This window comes from Oncorhynchus mykiss, chromosome 8 (genome assembly GCF_057628025.1).
Source record: "Oncorhynchus mykiss isolate SJ-2025 chromosome 8, ASM5762802v1, whole genome shotgun sequence".
NCBI classification, from domain to species: Eukaryota; Metazoa; Chordata; class Actinopteri; order Salmoniformes; family Salmonidae; genus Oncorhynchus; species Oncorhynchus mykiss.
This window is the reverse complement of record NC_143029.1, coordinates 85,256,421-85,270,010: the sequence shown is the minus strand read 5'-3', so window position 1 is coordinate 85,270,010 and position 13,590 is coordinate 85,256,421.

Here is a 13,590-nt window from a genome sequence, read left to right as displayed (position 1 = left end):
TATCACAGTTCCAGTGGGTCAGAAGTTTACATACACTAAGTTGACTGTGCCTTTAAACAGCTTGGAAAATTCCAGAAAATTATGTCATGGCTTTAGAAGCTTTTGATAGGCTAATTGACACAATTTGAGTCAATTGGAGGTGTACCTGTGGATGTATTTCAAGGCCTACCTTCAAACTCAGTGCCTCTTTGCTTGACATCATGGGAAAATCAAAATAAATCAGCCAAGACCTCAGGAAAAAAATTGTAGACCTCCACAATTCTGGTTCATCCTTGGGAGCAATTTCCAAACGCCTGAAGGTACCACGTTCATCTGTACAAACAATAGTTCGCAAGTATAAACACCATGGGACCACGCAGCCATCATACCGCTCAGAAAGGAGACATGCTCTGTCTCCTGGAGATGAACTTCCTTTGGTGCAAAAGGTGCAAATCAATCCCAGAACAACAGCAAAGGACCTTGTGAAGATGCTGGAGGAAAAAGGTACAAAAGTATCTATATCCACAGAAAAACGAGTCCTATATTGACATAATCTGAAAGGCCATTCAGCAAGGAAGAAGCCACTGCTCCAAAACCGCCATAAAAGCCAGACTGCACATGGGGACAAAGATTGTACTTTTTGGAGAAATGTCCTCTGGTCGGATGAAACAAAAATAGAACTGTTTGGCCATAATGACCATCATTGTGTTAGGAGGAAAAAGGGGGATGCTTGCAAGCCAAAGAACACCATCCCAACCGTGAAGCATGGGGGTGGCAGCATCATGTTGAGGTGAGGCTTTGCTGCAGGAGGGTCTGGTGCACTTCACAAAATAGATGGCATCATGAGGCAGGAAAATTATGTGGATACATTGAAGCAACATCTCAAGACATCAGTCAGGAAGTTAAAGCTTGGTCGCAAATGGTCTTCCAAATGGACAATGATCCCAAGCATACTTCCAAAGTTGTGGCAAAATGGCTGAAGGACAACAAAGTCAAGATATTGGAGTGTCCGTCACAAAGCCCTGAACTTAAACCCAAGATGGCGTAGCAGTGCAGATGTGGTTTGTCGTCCTCTCATTTACTTTTTGTACTTTTAGTCTTTTTTGTATGTATTTTAATTTATTTTCAATCTCTTTTCCATTTTTAAATTAAATATACCTTCCGGTAACCCGCCTCACCCAATGTGACACGGATCTGCTATTTTTTAGACCTTATAGCCAGAACCTCCATCAGCAGCTAGCCATCAGAAGCTAACCAGCTAATTAGCTACTAGCTATTTAGTCATTGTTAGCCACTGCTAGTGCCCTTTACCTTCCGCACAGACACCAGCTGTTTTTTGTAGCCTGGTTAATTAATACTTGCCAGCCTGCCAGTATCGGACTGTTTTCTCCACTACAACGCCAGATTCCTGCCGTAAACCCTGGACCATTACTCCTGATCATCACAGCTGCCTCCGAGTGACCCAGCCCCGAAGCTAGCCCTGAGCCAGGCCCACCTCCCGGCCTACTCTGTGATTACTCCAGGACTCTACCCCAACACCGCTAGAATCCACTAGTCCACCAGATCCTTGCCGTAAGCTCTGGACCTTTGTATTGGATCATCACTGCTAGCTAGCTGCTACCGAGTAGCTATAGTGGCTAACACCCCTGCCCCGAAGCTAGCAGCAGTTAGCCGCGAGCCAGGCGCATCTCCCGGCTAGCAAACGAAATTACTACTACTATTTCTACTCTTTTGCCATCTGGCCCGGACCCTTTGTCGACACGGCGCCCCGCCGTACCACCACAACTGGTCCGCCGACGTAACTCCATCTGCTGTGCCCTCAACCGGCCTTTGCCGAACGTCGACGCAGAAGCTTCAACTTACCCCGGCCTGCTAACTTTAAACGCTGTGTCTCCCGCTTTCTAGCGTAGTAACGACTGCCCGTGGCTTCCATGTTCCATCTATTGCTGTTCACTGGACCCAATGATCACATGGCTACATAGCTGCTGCCTGCTGGACTGTACATTAATCACGATACTCCATTTTGTTTCTTTTTTGATTATCTGTCGGCCCCAGCCTCGAACTCAGGCCCTGTGTGTAGTTAACCGACCCTCTCTGCCCATTCATCACCTTTTACCTGTTGTTGTTGTCTTAGATCAATAGCTGTTGTTGTCTTACCCGTTGTTGTCTTCTCTAGCTCTCCCAATCAACACCTGTGATTGCTTTATGTCTCGCTTTGTCTGCCTCAAATGTCAATATGCCTTGTACACTGTTGTTTATGATAGTTATCATTGTTTTAGTTTACTGCGGAGCCCCTAGTCCCACTCAACAGGCCTCAGATACTTCCTTTGTCTCAACTCCCACACATGTGGTGACCTCAACCAGCATAACTAGCATAACTAGCCCATCATCACTCGGTGCCTGGGTCTACCTCCACTGTACCCACACCCCACCATACCCCTGTCTGTACATTGTGCCCTGAATCTATTCTTCCACGCCCAGAAATCTGCTCATTTTATTCTCTGTCCCCAACGCACTAGACAACCAGTTTTGATAGCCTTTAGCCGTACCCTTATCCTACTCCTCCTCTGTTCCCCTGGTGATGTAGAGGTTAACCCAGGCCCTGTGTATCCCCAGGCACTCTCATTTGTTGACTTCTGTAACCCGAAAAAGCCTTGGTTTCATGCATGTTAACATCAGAAGCCTCCTCCCTAAGTTTGTTTTGCTCACTGCTTTAGCACACTCCGCCAACCCTGATGTCATTTCCATGTCTGAATCCTGGCTCAGGAAGGCCACCAAAAATTCTGAGATTTCCATACACAACTACAACATTTTCCGTCAAGATAGAACTGCCAAAGGGGGAGGAGTTGACATCTACTCCAGAGATAGTCTGCAAAGTTCCGTCATACATTCCAGGTCTATGCCCAAACAGATCGAGTTTCTAATTTAAAAAATGAATCTCTCCAGAAATTGGTCTCTAACTGTTGTTTCCTGTTATAGACACCCCTCAGCTCCAAGCTGTGCCCTGGACACCATATGTGAATTGATTGCCCCCCATCTATCTTCAGAGTTTGTTCTGTTAAGTGACCTACACTTTGATATGCTTAACACCCCGGCAGTCCTACAATCTAAGCTAGATGCCCTCAATCTCACACAAATTATCAAGGAACCCACCAGGTACAACCCTAAATCCGTAAACATGGGCACCCTCATAGATATTATCCTGACCAACTTGCTCTCCAAATACACCTCTGCTGTATTCAATCAGAATCTCCGCGATCACTTCAGTTCTTGTGCCGATTCTATACTCTGTATATATCAACAATGTCGCTCTTGCGACATGATTCCCTGATCCGCCTCTACGCAGACGACAACATTCTGTATACATCTGGCCCTTCTTTGGGCACTGTGTTAACTAATCTCTGAACGAGCTTCAATGCCATACAACACTCCTTCCGTGGCCTCCAACTGCTCTTTAATGCTAGTAAAACCAAATGTTTGCTCTTCAACCATTCGCTGCCCACACCCACCCGACTAGAATCACTACTCTGGACCGTTCTGACTTAGAATATGTGGACAACTACAACTACCTAGATGTCTGGCTAGGCTGTAAACTCTCCTTCCAGATTCATATTAAACATCTGCAATCCAAAATTAAATCTAGAATCGCCTTCCTATTTCGCAAACAAAGCCTCCTTCACTCACGCCGCCAAACATACCCTCGTAAAACTTACTATCCTACCGATCCTCGACTTCGGCGATGTCATTTACAAAATATCTTCCAATACTCTACTCAGCAAACTAGATGCAGTCTATCACAATGCCATCCGTTTTGTCACCAAAGCCCCTTATACCACCCACCACTGCAGCCTGTATGCTCTAGTCGGCTGGCCCTCACTACATACTCGGCGCCAGATCCACTGGCTCCAGGTCATCTTTAAGTCTATGCTAGGTAAAGCTTCACCTTATCTCAGCGCACTGGTTACAATAAAAACACCCACCCGTAGCATGCGCTCCAGCAGGTATATCTCACTGGTCGTCCCCAAAGCCAATACCTCCTTTGGCCGCTTTTCCTTCCAGTTCTCTGCTGCCAATGACTGGAACGATTTGCAAAAATCCCTGAAGCTGGAGACTTATATTTCCCTCACTAACTTTAAACATCTGCTATCTGAGCAGCCAACCGATCGCTGCAGCTGTACATAGCCCATCTGTAAATAGCCCACCCTATATAACTACCTCATCCCCATATTTGTTTTATTTACTTTTCTGCTCTTTTGCACACCAGTACTTCTACTTGCACATCACCATGTGCTCAGCTATCACTCCAGTGTTAATTTGCTAAATTGTAATTACTCCGCTACTATGGCCTATTTATTGCCTAATTCCTCACGCCATTTGCACTCACTGTATATAGACTTTTTTTTCTATTGTGTTATTGACTGTACGCTTGTTTATTCCATGTGTAACTTTGTGTTGTTGTTTGTGTCGCACTGCTAATCTTTATCTTGGCCAGGTCACAGTTGTAAATGAGAACTTATTCGCAACTAGCTTACCTGGTTAAATAAAGGTGAAATAAAATACAAAATAAATACAAAATCCTATAAAAAAATTGTAGGCAAAACTGAAAAAGCGTGTGTGAGAAAGGAGGCCTACAAACCTGACTCAGTTACACCAGTTCTGTCAGGAGGAATGGGCCAAAATTCACCCAACTTATTGTGGGAAGCTTGTGGAAGGCTACCAGAAACGTTTGACCCAAGTTAAACAATTTAAGGCAATGCTAACAAATACTAATTGAGTGTATGTAAACTTCTGACCCACTGGGAATGTGATAAAATAAATAAAAGCTGAAGCTCTCTACTATTATTCTGACATTTCACATTCTTAAAATAAAGTGGTGATCCTAACTAACCTAAGACCGGGAATTTTTACTTGGATTAAATGTCGGAAATTGTGAAATTGTATTTGGCTAAGGTGTATGTAAACTTCCTACTTCAACTGTACATCATAGTTGACTGTAACAGAGCATACATTAGAGGCCTGGGCCCCACCATTATCAACACCTGAACCAGCAGATATGAAGTGCTTGTTAAAAATCCCTACAATATGGGCGTTATCCTTCACTTCATTAGAATCCCTCATTAAATGGTCAGGAAGGCCAGAGGATACATTAGATCCTGACACTGATCTGATTAGCTTCCAGAACTTGGTAGGGTTGGTAGGGTTGTTTAGGTTCTCTGTGACTGCTTTTAGATAGAAATCTGGTTTGTACTTCCTGATCAATCCTGTGCATTTGTTTTCTTAGCGCTCTGAAGGATGCCCAGTCAACAGAAGCATTTGTATGTCTAGCTTGATCCCAAGCGATATCTCTCTTTCTAATTAATTCTGCCAAGTTATCTAAAAACCAGGGATTGTCCCTTCCACTGATTCTAAATTTCATCACGGGGGCATGCTTATCACAAATTGACAAAAAAATTCATTAAAAAATAGTCCCAGGCAATGTCAACATCAGGAATCAGACTTACTCTGTAAATATTATAGTACAGATCATGTAAGAACTCATCAAACTTTCTAAAATGTATTTTAAAAATATAACAGAGTTTGGCTTTGGTCATTTTTGTTTTTCTAAAACAAGCAATTCCACAGTGATCATTGACATCATTACAGAATTGCCCAGGCAATGTGTATTTGTGAGGGGTATTCGTTAGAAGAATGTCCAAAAGCATTTATTTGTTAGGTGCTTTGGGATTCAGTCTTGAAGGGGCATTAATTAATTGTGTGAGATCCAGAGAGTCACACAGTTCTTTTAAAAGAGTCCGATACAGATGTAAGTATGTACCTGTTCAAATCTACCTAAAATAATGAATTCAGAGTCATTTAACTTGTGCAGGACATCAGAAAGAGAGTTAAGTGCGTCTCACGAAGCCGGTCTGTAGCAACTGTTATTGTGTTACTTATTTTATTTTTTTTATTTACATTAGTTGGTAAATATTTCCTCAACTCTTCTTGAACGGCACTGTTGGTTAAGGGCTTGACTTTTTTTTATTTACCCTTTATTTAACTTGGCAAGTCAGTCAATTAGAACAAATTATTATTTACAATGACGGCCTACCGGTAAACAGTGGGTTTAACTGCCTTGTTGAGGGGCAGAACGACAGATTTCTACCTTGTCAGGTCGGGGATTTGATGCAGCCACCTGTTGGTTACTGGCCCAACGCTCTAACCACTAGGCTACCTACCACCCCAAAAAAGTAATTAAGCATTACACAGTCTACACTTGTTGTAGTCGGCGCATGTGACAAATAAAGTTTGATTTAATTTAATGAACACTTACGGTAGGTGATGATTCAGGGGTACATGTTAGTCTGGAGCCTTGTAATAGTAATGAACACTTAGGGTAGGTGATGATTCAGGGGTACGTGTTAGTCTGGAGCCCTGTAATAGTGATTAATAGGGTAGGTGATAATTCAGCACAATATGATAGACTGGACTCCTGTAATAGTAATGAACACTTAGGGTAGGTGCTGATTTAAGGGAACACATATGACAGGCTCTAAGTCATTAGCTTGGTTTTAATAACAACAACAAGGCTCAAATTGCAATTCCACCACTTTTCAACCTCATATTCATTAGCACAATACCAGTGTCTACATATGTGAAAAATGTATGTTTCTATGATCTGTAGTTAAAAAGTGCTCTGTGACATCACAGGGTATGATTAAATGTAAAACATAGGGTTTTTAATGGTGTTTTTTTATAATTTTTTATAATTGACCCTCTTTTTCTCCCCAATTTCGTGAGAACCAATTGCGATCCTGTCTTATTGCTGTAACTCCCCAACACGCTCGGGAGAGGTGAAGGTTGAGTTGTGCGTACTCTGAACAAGACCGCCAAGCCACGCTGTTTCTTAACACATGCTTGCTTAACCCGGAAGCCAGCTGCACCAATGTATTGGAGGAAAAAACATTCAATTGATGACCGAGGTCAGCTTGCAGGCGCCCGGCCCACCACAAGGAGTCACTAGAGCACAATGAGCCAATTAAAGCCCCTCGGTCAAACCCTCCGCTAACCTGGAAAAACGCTGGGCCAATTGTTCACCGCCCTATGGGACTCTCAGTCACGGTCGGCTGGGACACAGCTTGGGATCGCAGCCTAGACTGTATTCACATTTCTACACGGCGATGCAGTGCCTTAGACCGCTTCACCATTCGGGAGGGCACAAGCAGTGATTTTTTTTTAGTATCCAGAAGGATGGAATTTCCTTGCTCCCCACGTCATTGTGAGTCTCATAGTGTTTTAAAATCACTTTTTTTAAACATGTTTAAACTTTTGATGATGTCATTACTTTATGTCATGACGTCATTACTTTATGTCATGATGTCATTACTTTATGTCATGATGTCATTACTTTATTTATTTTTCTACAAAAGAAATGTACCGTTTTCACAGTATGTAGACACTGGTATGGTACTGGATAATGAAAATGAGATTGAAAGTGGTGGAATTGCCCTTTATAAGCAGACAGGCAGACAGACAGAGAACAAGAAGTACAGTGACAGCAGTGAAGATGCTGAGGCAGATAGACAGCACAACTGGGAGGAAAACAAAATGGCTAAGGAAGAGGAACAGTTGTAGTGGTGAGTTGTATTTCCAGAGGAACAGTTATAGTGGTGAGTTGTATCTCCAGAGGAACAGTTATAGTGGTGAGTTGTATTTCCAGAGGAACAGTTATAGTAGTGAGTTGTATTTCCAGAGGAACAGTTATAGTGGTGAGTTGTATCTCCAGACAGAGGAACAGTTATAGTGGTGAGTTGTATCTACAGACAGAGGAACAGTCATAGTGGTGAGTTGTATTTCCAGAGGAACAGTTATAGTGGTGAGTTGTATCTCCAGACAGAGGAACAGTTATAGTGGTGAGTTGTATCTCCAGACAGAGGAACAGTTATAGTGGTGAGCTGTATTTCCAGAGGAACAGTTATAGTGGTGAGTTGTATCTCCAGACAGAGGAACAGTTATAGTGGTGAGTTGTATCTCCAGAGGAACAGTTATAGTGGTGAGTTGTATTTCCAGAGGAACAGTTATAGTGGTGAGTTGTATCTCCAGACAGAGGAACAGTTCTAGTGGTGAGTTGTATCTACAGACAGAGGAACAGTTCTAGTGGTGAGTTGTATTTCCAGAGGAACAGTTATAGTGGTGAGTTGTATCTCCAGACAGAGGAACAGTTCTAGTGGTGAGTTGTATCTACAGACAGAGGAACAGTTATAGTGGTGAGTTGTATTTCCAGAGGAACAGTTATAGTGGTGAGTTGTATCTCCAGACAGAGGAACAGTTCTAGTGGTGAGTTGTATCTCCAGACAGAGGAACAGTTATAGTGGTGAGTTGTATCTCCAGAGGAACAGTTATAGTGGTGAGTTGTATCTCCAGAGGAACAGTTGTAGTGGTGAGTTGTATCTCCAGACAGAGGAACAGTTATAGTGGTGAGTTGTATCTCCAGACAGAGGAACAGTTATAGTGGTGAGTTGTATTTCCAGAGGAACAGTTATAGTGGTGAGTTGTATCTCCAGAGGAACAGTTATAGTGGTGAGTTGTATCTCCAGACAGAGGGACAGTTATAGTGGTGAGTTGTATCTCCAGACAGAGGAACAGTTATAGTGGTGAGTTGTATCTCCAGACAGAAGAACAGTTATAGTGGTGAGTTGTATCTCCAGACAGGGGAACAGTTATAGTGGTGAGTTGTATCTCCAGACAGAGGAACAGTTATAGTGGTGAGTTGTATCTCCAGAGGAACAGTTAAATCAAATCAAATCAAATCAAATTTTATTTGTCACATACACATGGTTAGCAGATGTTAGTGCGAGTGTAGCGAAATGCTTGTGCTTCTAGTTCCGACAATGCAGTAATAACAAGTAATCTAACTAACAATTCCAAAACTACTGTCTTGTACACAGTGTAAGGGGATAAAGAATATGTACATAAGGATATATGAATGAGTGATGGTACAGAGCAGCATAGGCAAGATACAGTAGATGGTATCAAGTACAGTATGTACAAATGAGATGAGTATGTAAACAAAGTGGCATAGTATAGTATAAAGTGGCTAGTGATACATGTATTACATAAGGATACCGTCAATGATATAGAGTACAGTATATACGTATGCATATGAGATGAATAATGTAGGGTAAGTAACATTTATATAAGGTAGCATTGTTTAAAGTGGCTAGTGATATATTTACGTCATTTCCCATCAATTCCCATTATTAAAGTGGCTGGAGTTGAGTCAGTGTCAGTGTGTTGGCAGCAGCCACTCAGTGTTAGTGGTGGCTGTTTAACAGTCTGATGGCCTTGAGATAGAAGCTGTTTTTCAGTCTCTCGGTCCCAGCTTTGATGCACCTGTACTGACCTCGCCTTCTGGATGATAGCGGGGTGAACAGGCAGTGGCTCGGGTGGTTGATGTCCTTGATGATCTTTATGGCCTTCCTGTGACATCGGGTGGTGTAGGTGTCCTGGAGGGCAGGTAGTTTGCCCCCGGTGATGCGTTGTGCAGACCTCACTACCCTCTGGAGAGCCTTACGGTTGAGGGCGGTGCAGTTGCCATACCAGGCGGTGATACAGCCCGCCAGGATGCTCTCGATTGTGCATCTGTAGAAGTTTGTGAGTGCTTTTGGTGACAAGCCGAATTTCTTCAGCCTCCTGAGGTTGAAGAGGCGCTGCTGCGCCTTCTTCACGATGCTGTCTGTGTGAGTGGACCAATTCAGTTTGTCTGTGATGTGTATGCCGAGGAACTTAAAACTTGCTACCCTCTCCACTACTGTTCCATCGATGTGGATAGGGGGGTGTTCCCTCTGCTGTTTCCTGAAGTCCACAATCATCTTCTTAGTTTTGTTGACGTTGAGTGTGAGGTTATTTTCCTGACACCACACTCCGAGGGCCCTCACCTCCTCCCTGTAGGCCGTCTCATCGTTGTTGGTAATCAAGCCTACCACTGTTGTGTCGTCCGCAAACTTGATGATTGAGTTGGAGGCGTGCGTGGCCACGCAGTCGTGGGTGAACAGGGAGTACAGGAGAGGGCTCAGAACGCACCCTTGTGGGGCCCCAGTGTTGAGGATCAGCGGGGAGGAGATGTTGTTGCCTACCCTCACCACCTGGGGGCGGCCCGTCAGGAAGTCCAGTACCCAGTTGCACAGGGCGGGGTCGAGACCCAGGGTCTCGAGCTTGATGACGAGCTTGGAGGGTACTATGGTGTTGAATGCCGAGCTGTAGTCGATGAACAGCATTCTCACATAGGTATTCCTCTTGTCCAGATGGGTTAGGGCAGTGTGCAGTGTGGTTGAGATTGCATCGTCTGTGGACCTATTTGGGCGGTAAGCAAATTGGAGTGGGTCTAGGGTGTCAGGTAGGGTGGAGGTGATATGGTCCTTGACTAGTCTCTCAAAGCACTTCATGATGACGGATGTGAGTGCTACGGGGCGGTAGTCGTTTAGCTCAGTTACCTTAGCTTTCTTGGGAACAGGTGAGTGGTGAGTTGTATCTCCAGAGGAACAGTTATAGTGGTGAGTTGTATCTCCAGACAGAGGGACAGTTATAGTGGTGAGTTGTATCTCCAGACAGAGGAACAGTTATAGTGGTGAGTTGTATCTCCAGACAGAGGAACAGTTATAGTGGTGAGTTGTATCTCCACATGGTGGTTTTACATATTGTATTTGTTTTAAACATGAGCTGATTAACAAAAAGAGGAAGACCAAGTCTCGACCAGTCACTGGCACAGAAATGGTTTAGAAACACCGTACCGTACTGCCAATGTTATGTGTCGTGCAGTGATGTGGGCTGGTGTACAGACAGAGTGCCAGAGACAGACATACAGACAGATCTAACTACCCAGGAAGCTGTACTTTTCCCCTGGTTGGAAGCTCCCCAGACACCAGACCCAGCCAACAGTAAGTAAGAATATCCTCCCGTTCATCCACATCTGCAGTATAAACAGTTTCAGCAGGGTATCCTGATATCCAGTCTACTCCTGTGTTAGTTTTGGCTGGAAGAAACCAACAGTCCAACAGACGTCAGTTAGCTGTTATAGAGAAAGTCTATGTTCATCCCAAATGGTACCCTATTGCTAGTCCCTACAGTACGTAGTGTACATGAGGAATCGTGCGACATTCTCTGTAGTATTGTTCTTGGTTCCAGACATACCAGTCTTTCACTGTTTACAGAGGAGACCCAGCCAACAGGCAGCAGCCTCCCGGCTAGTGTCATGTGGCTGATGAAATGAATAGAGGAGATATATGCAGACAGCCTTGGCTGGGGGGGGGGGGGGGGGGGGCTTTATATGTCTGTGGTGTTCACTAGATTCAGCACATCCAACATCCAACACTGTACTGCAGATGTACTCTCTGAGTAGAGCTGGGATTTTGAAGACAAGCTTTTATTTTCATTCTGAACTGAGTCTGTCTGGCCTGTCTTCACACACCTAATCATGCGTCGGTGGGGAAAAACAGTTCCTAAAAACAGTAGAAAAGTAGAACAGTCAAACAACTTTGAAATATGAGAGCATGTTATTTCCCAAACAGGCGTAACCAATGAATACAATGAGAGATGGTTTCTTAGTAATTTTGGAAGATTTCAAACATTTTTATTCAGATTTTGCTTAAAGAAAAGGTTTCCCCCATTTTGAATGTTATACTGTTTGTTGTGCATCTCTGAGTGATGTTCTACTGTTTGTTGTGCATCTCTGAGTGATGTTCTACTGTTTGTTGTGCATCTCTGAGTGATGTTCTACTGTTTGTTGTGCATCTCTGAGTGATGTTTTACTGTTTGTTGTGCATCTCTGAGTGATGTTCTACTGTTTGTTGTGCATCTCTGAGTGATGTTCTACTGTTTGTTGTGCATCTCTGAGTGATGTTATACTGTTTGTTGTGCATCTCTGAGTGATGTTCTACTGTTTGTTGTGCATCTCTGAGTGATGTTCTACTGTTTGTTGTGCATCTCTGAGTGATGTTTTACTGTTTGTTGTGCATCTCTGAGTGATGTTCTACTGTTTGTTGTGCATCTCTGAGTGATGTTCTACTGTTTGTTGTGCATCTCTGAGTGATGTTCTACTGTTTGTTGTGCATCTCTGAGTGATGTTCTACTGTTTGTTGTGCATCTCTGAGTGATGTTCTACTGTTTGTTGTGCATCTCTGAGTGATGTTATACTGTTTGTTGTGCATCTCTGAGTGATGTTCTACTGTTTGTTGTGCATCTCTGAGTGATGTTCTACTGTTTGTTGTGCATCTCTGAGTGATGTTCTACTGTTTGTTGTGCATCTCTGAGTGATGTTTTACTGTTTGTTGTGCATCTCTGAGTGATGTTCTACCGATTCCCTGGCTCATTTCATGTGTAGCTGAATTATTGGCGTTCAAGCAAGCAAGAATCCGTCCGGAATTACGTAACACCGTGATGAAGTCTTTCTAACAGTTTGTAGTGGTAGAGACTCAGTACATTGGTTATCAGTCAACTGGGCTTGAGGAGGAGAAACAGAGCTGTTCTGCAGTGAGGTTGGAGGAGACGGGAGTGATGGGAGGAAACTGGGCTTGAGGAGGAGGAACAGAGCTGTTCTGCAGTGAGGGTGGAGGAGACGGGAGTGATGGGAGGAAACTGGGCTTGAGGAGGAGGAACAGAGCTGTTCTGTGGTGAGGGTGGAGGAGACGGGAGTGATGGGAGGAAACCGGGCTTGAGGAGGAGAAACAGAGCTGTTCTGCAGTGAGGGTGGAGGAGACGGGAGTGATGGGAGGAAACTGGGCTTGAGGAGGAGGAACAGAGCTGTTCTGTGGTGAGGGTGGAGGAGACGGGAGTGATGGGAGGAAACCGGGCTTGAGGAGGAGAAACAGAGCTGTTCTGCAGTGAGGGTGGAGGAGACGGGAGTGATGGGAGGAAACTGGGCTTGAGGAGGAGGAACAGAGCTGTTCTGCAGTGAGGGTGGAGGAGACGGGAGTGATGGGAGGAAACTGGGCTTGAGGAGGAGGAACAGAGCTGTTCTGTGGTGAGGGTGGAGGAGACGGGAGTGATGGGAGGAAACCGGGCTTGAGGAGGAGAAACAGAGCTGTTCTGTGGTGAGGGTGGAGGAGACGGGAGTGATGGGAGGAAACCGGGCTTGAGGAGGAGAAACAGAGCTGTTCTGTGGTGAGGGTGGAGGAGACGGGAGTGATGGGAGGAAACCGGGCTTGAGGAGGAGAAACAGAGCTGTTCTGTGGTGAGGGTGGAGGAGACGGGAGGAAACCGGGCTTGAGGAGGAGAAACAGAGCTGTTCTGTGGTGAGGGTGGAGGAGACGGGAGGAAACCGGGCTTGAGGAGGAGAAACAGAGCTGTTCTGTGGTGAGGGTGGAGGAGACGGGAGGAAACCGGGCTTGAGGAGGAGGAACAGAGCTGTTCTGTGGTGAGGGTGGAGGAGACGGGAGGAAACCGGGCTTGAGGAGGAGAAACAGAGCTGTTCTGTGGTGAGGGTGGAGGAGACGGGAGGAAACCGGGCTTGAGGAGGAGGAACAGAGCTGTTCTGTGGTGAGGGTGGAGGAGACGGGAGTGATGGGAGGAAACCGGGCTTGAGGAGGAGAAACAGAGCTGTTCTGCAGTGAGGGTGGAGGAGACGGGAGGAAACCGGGC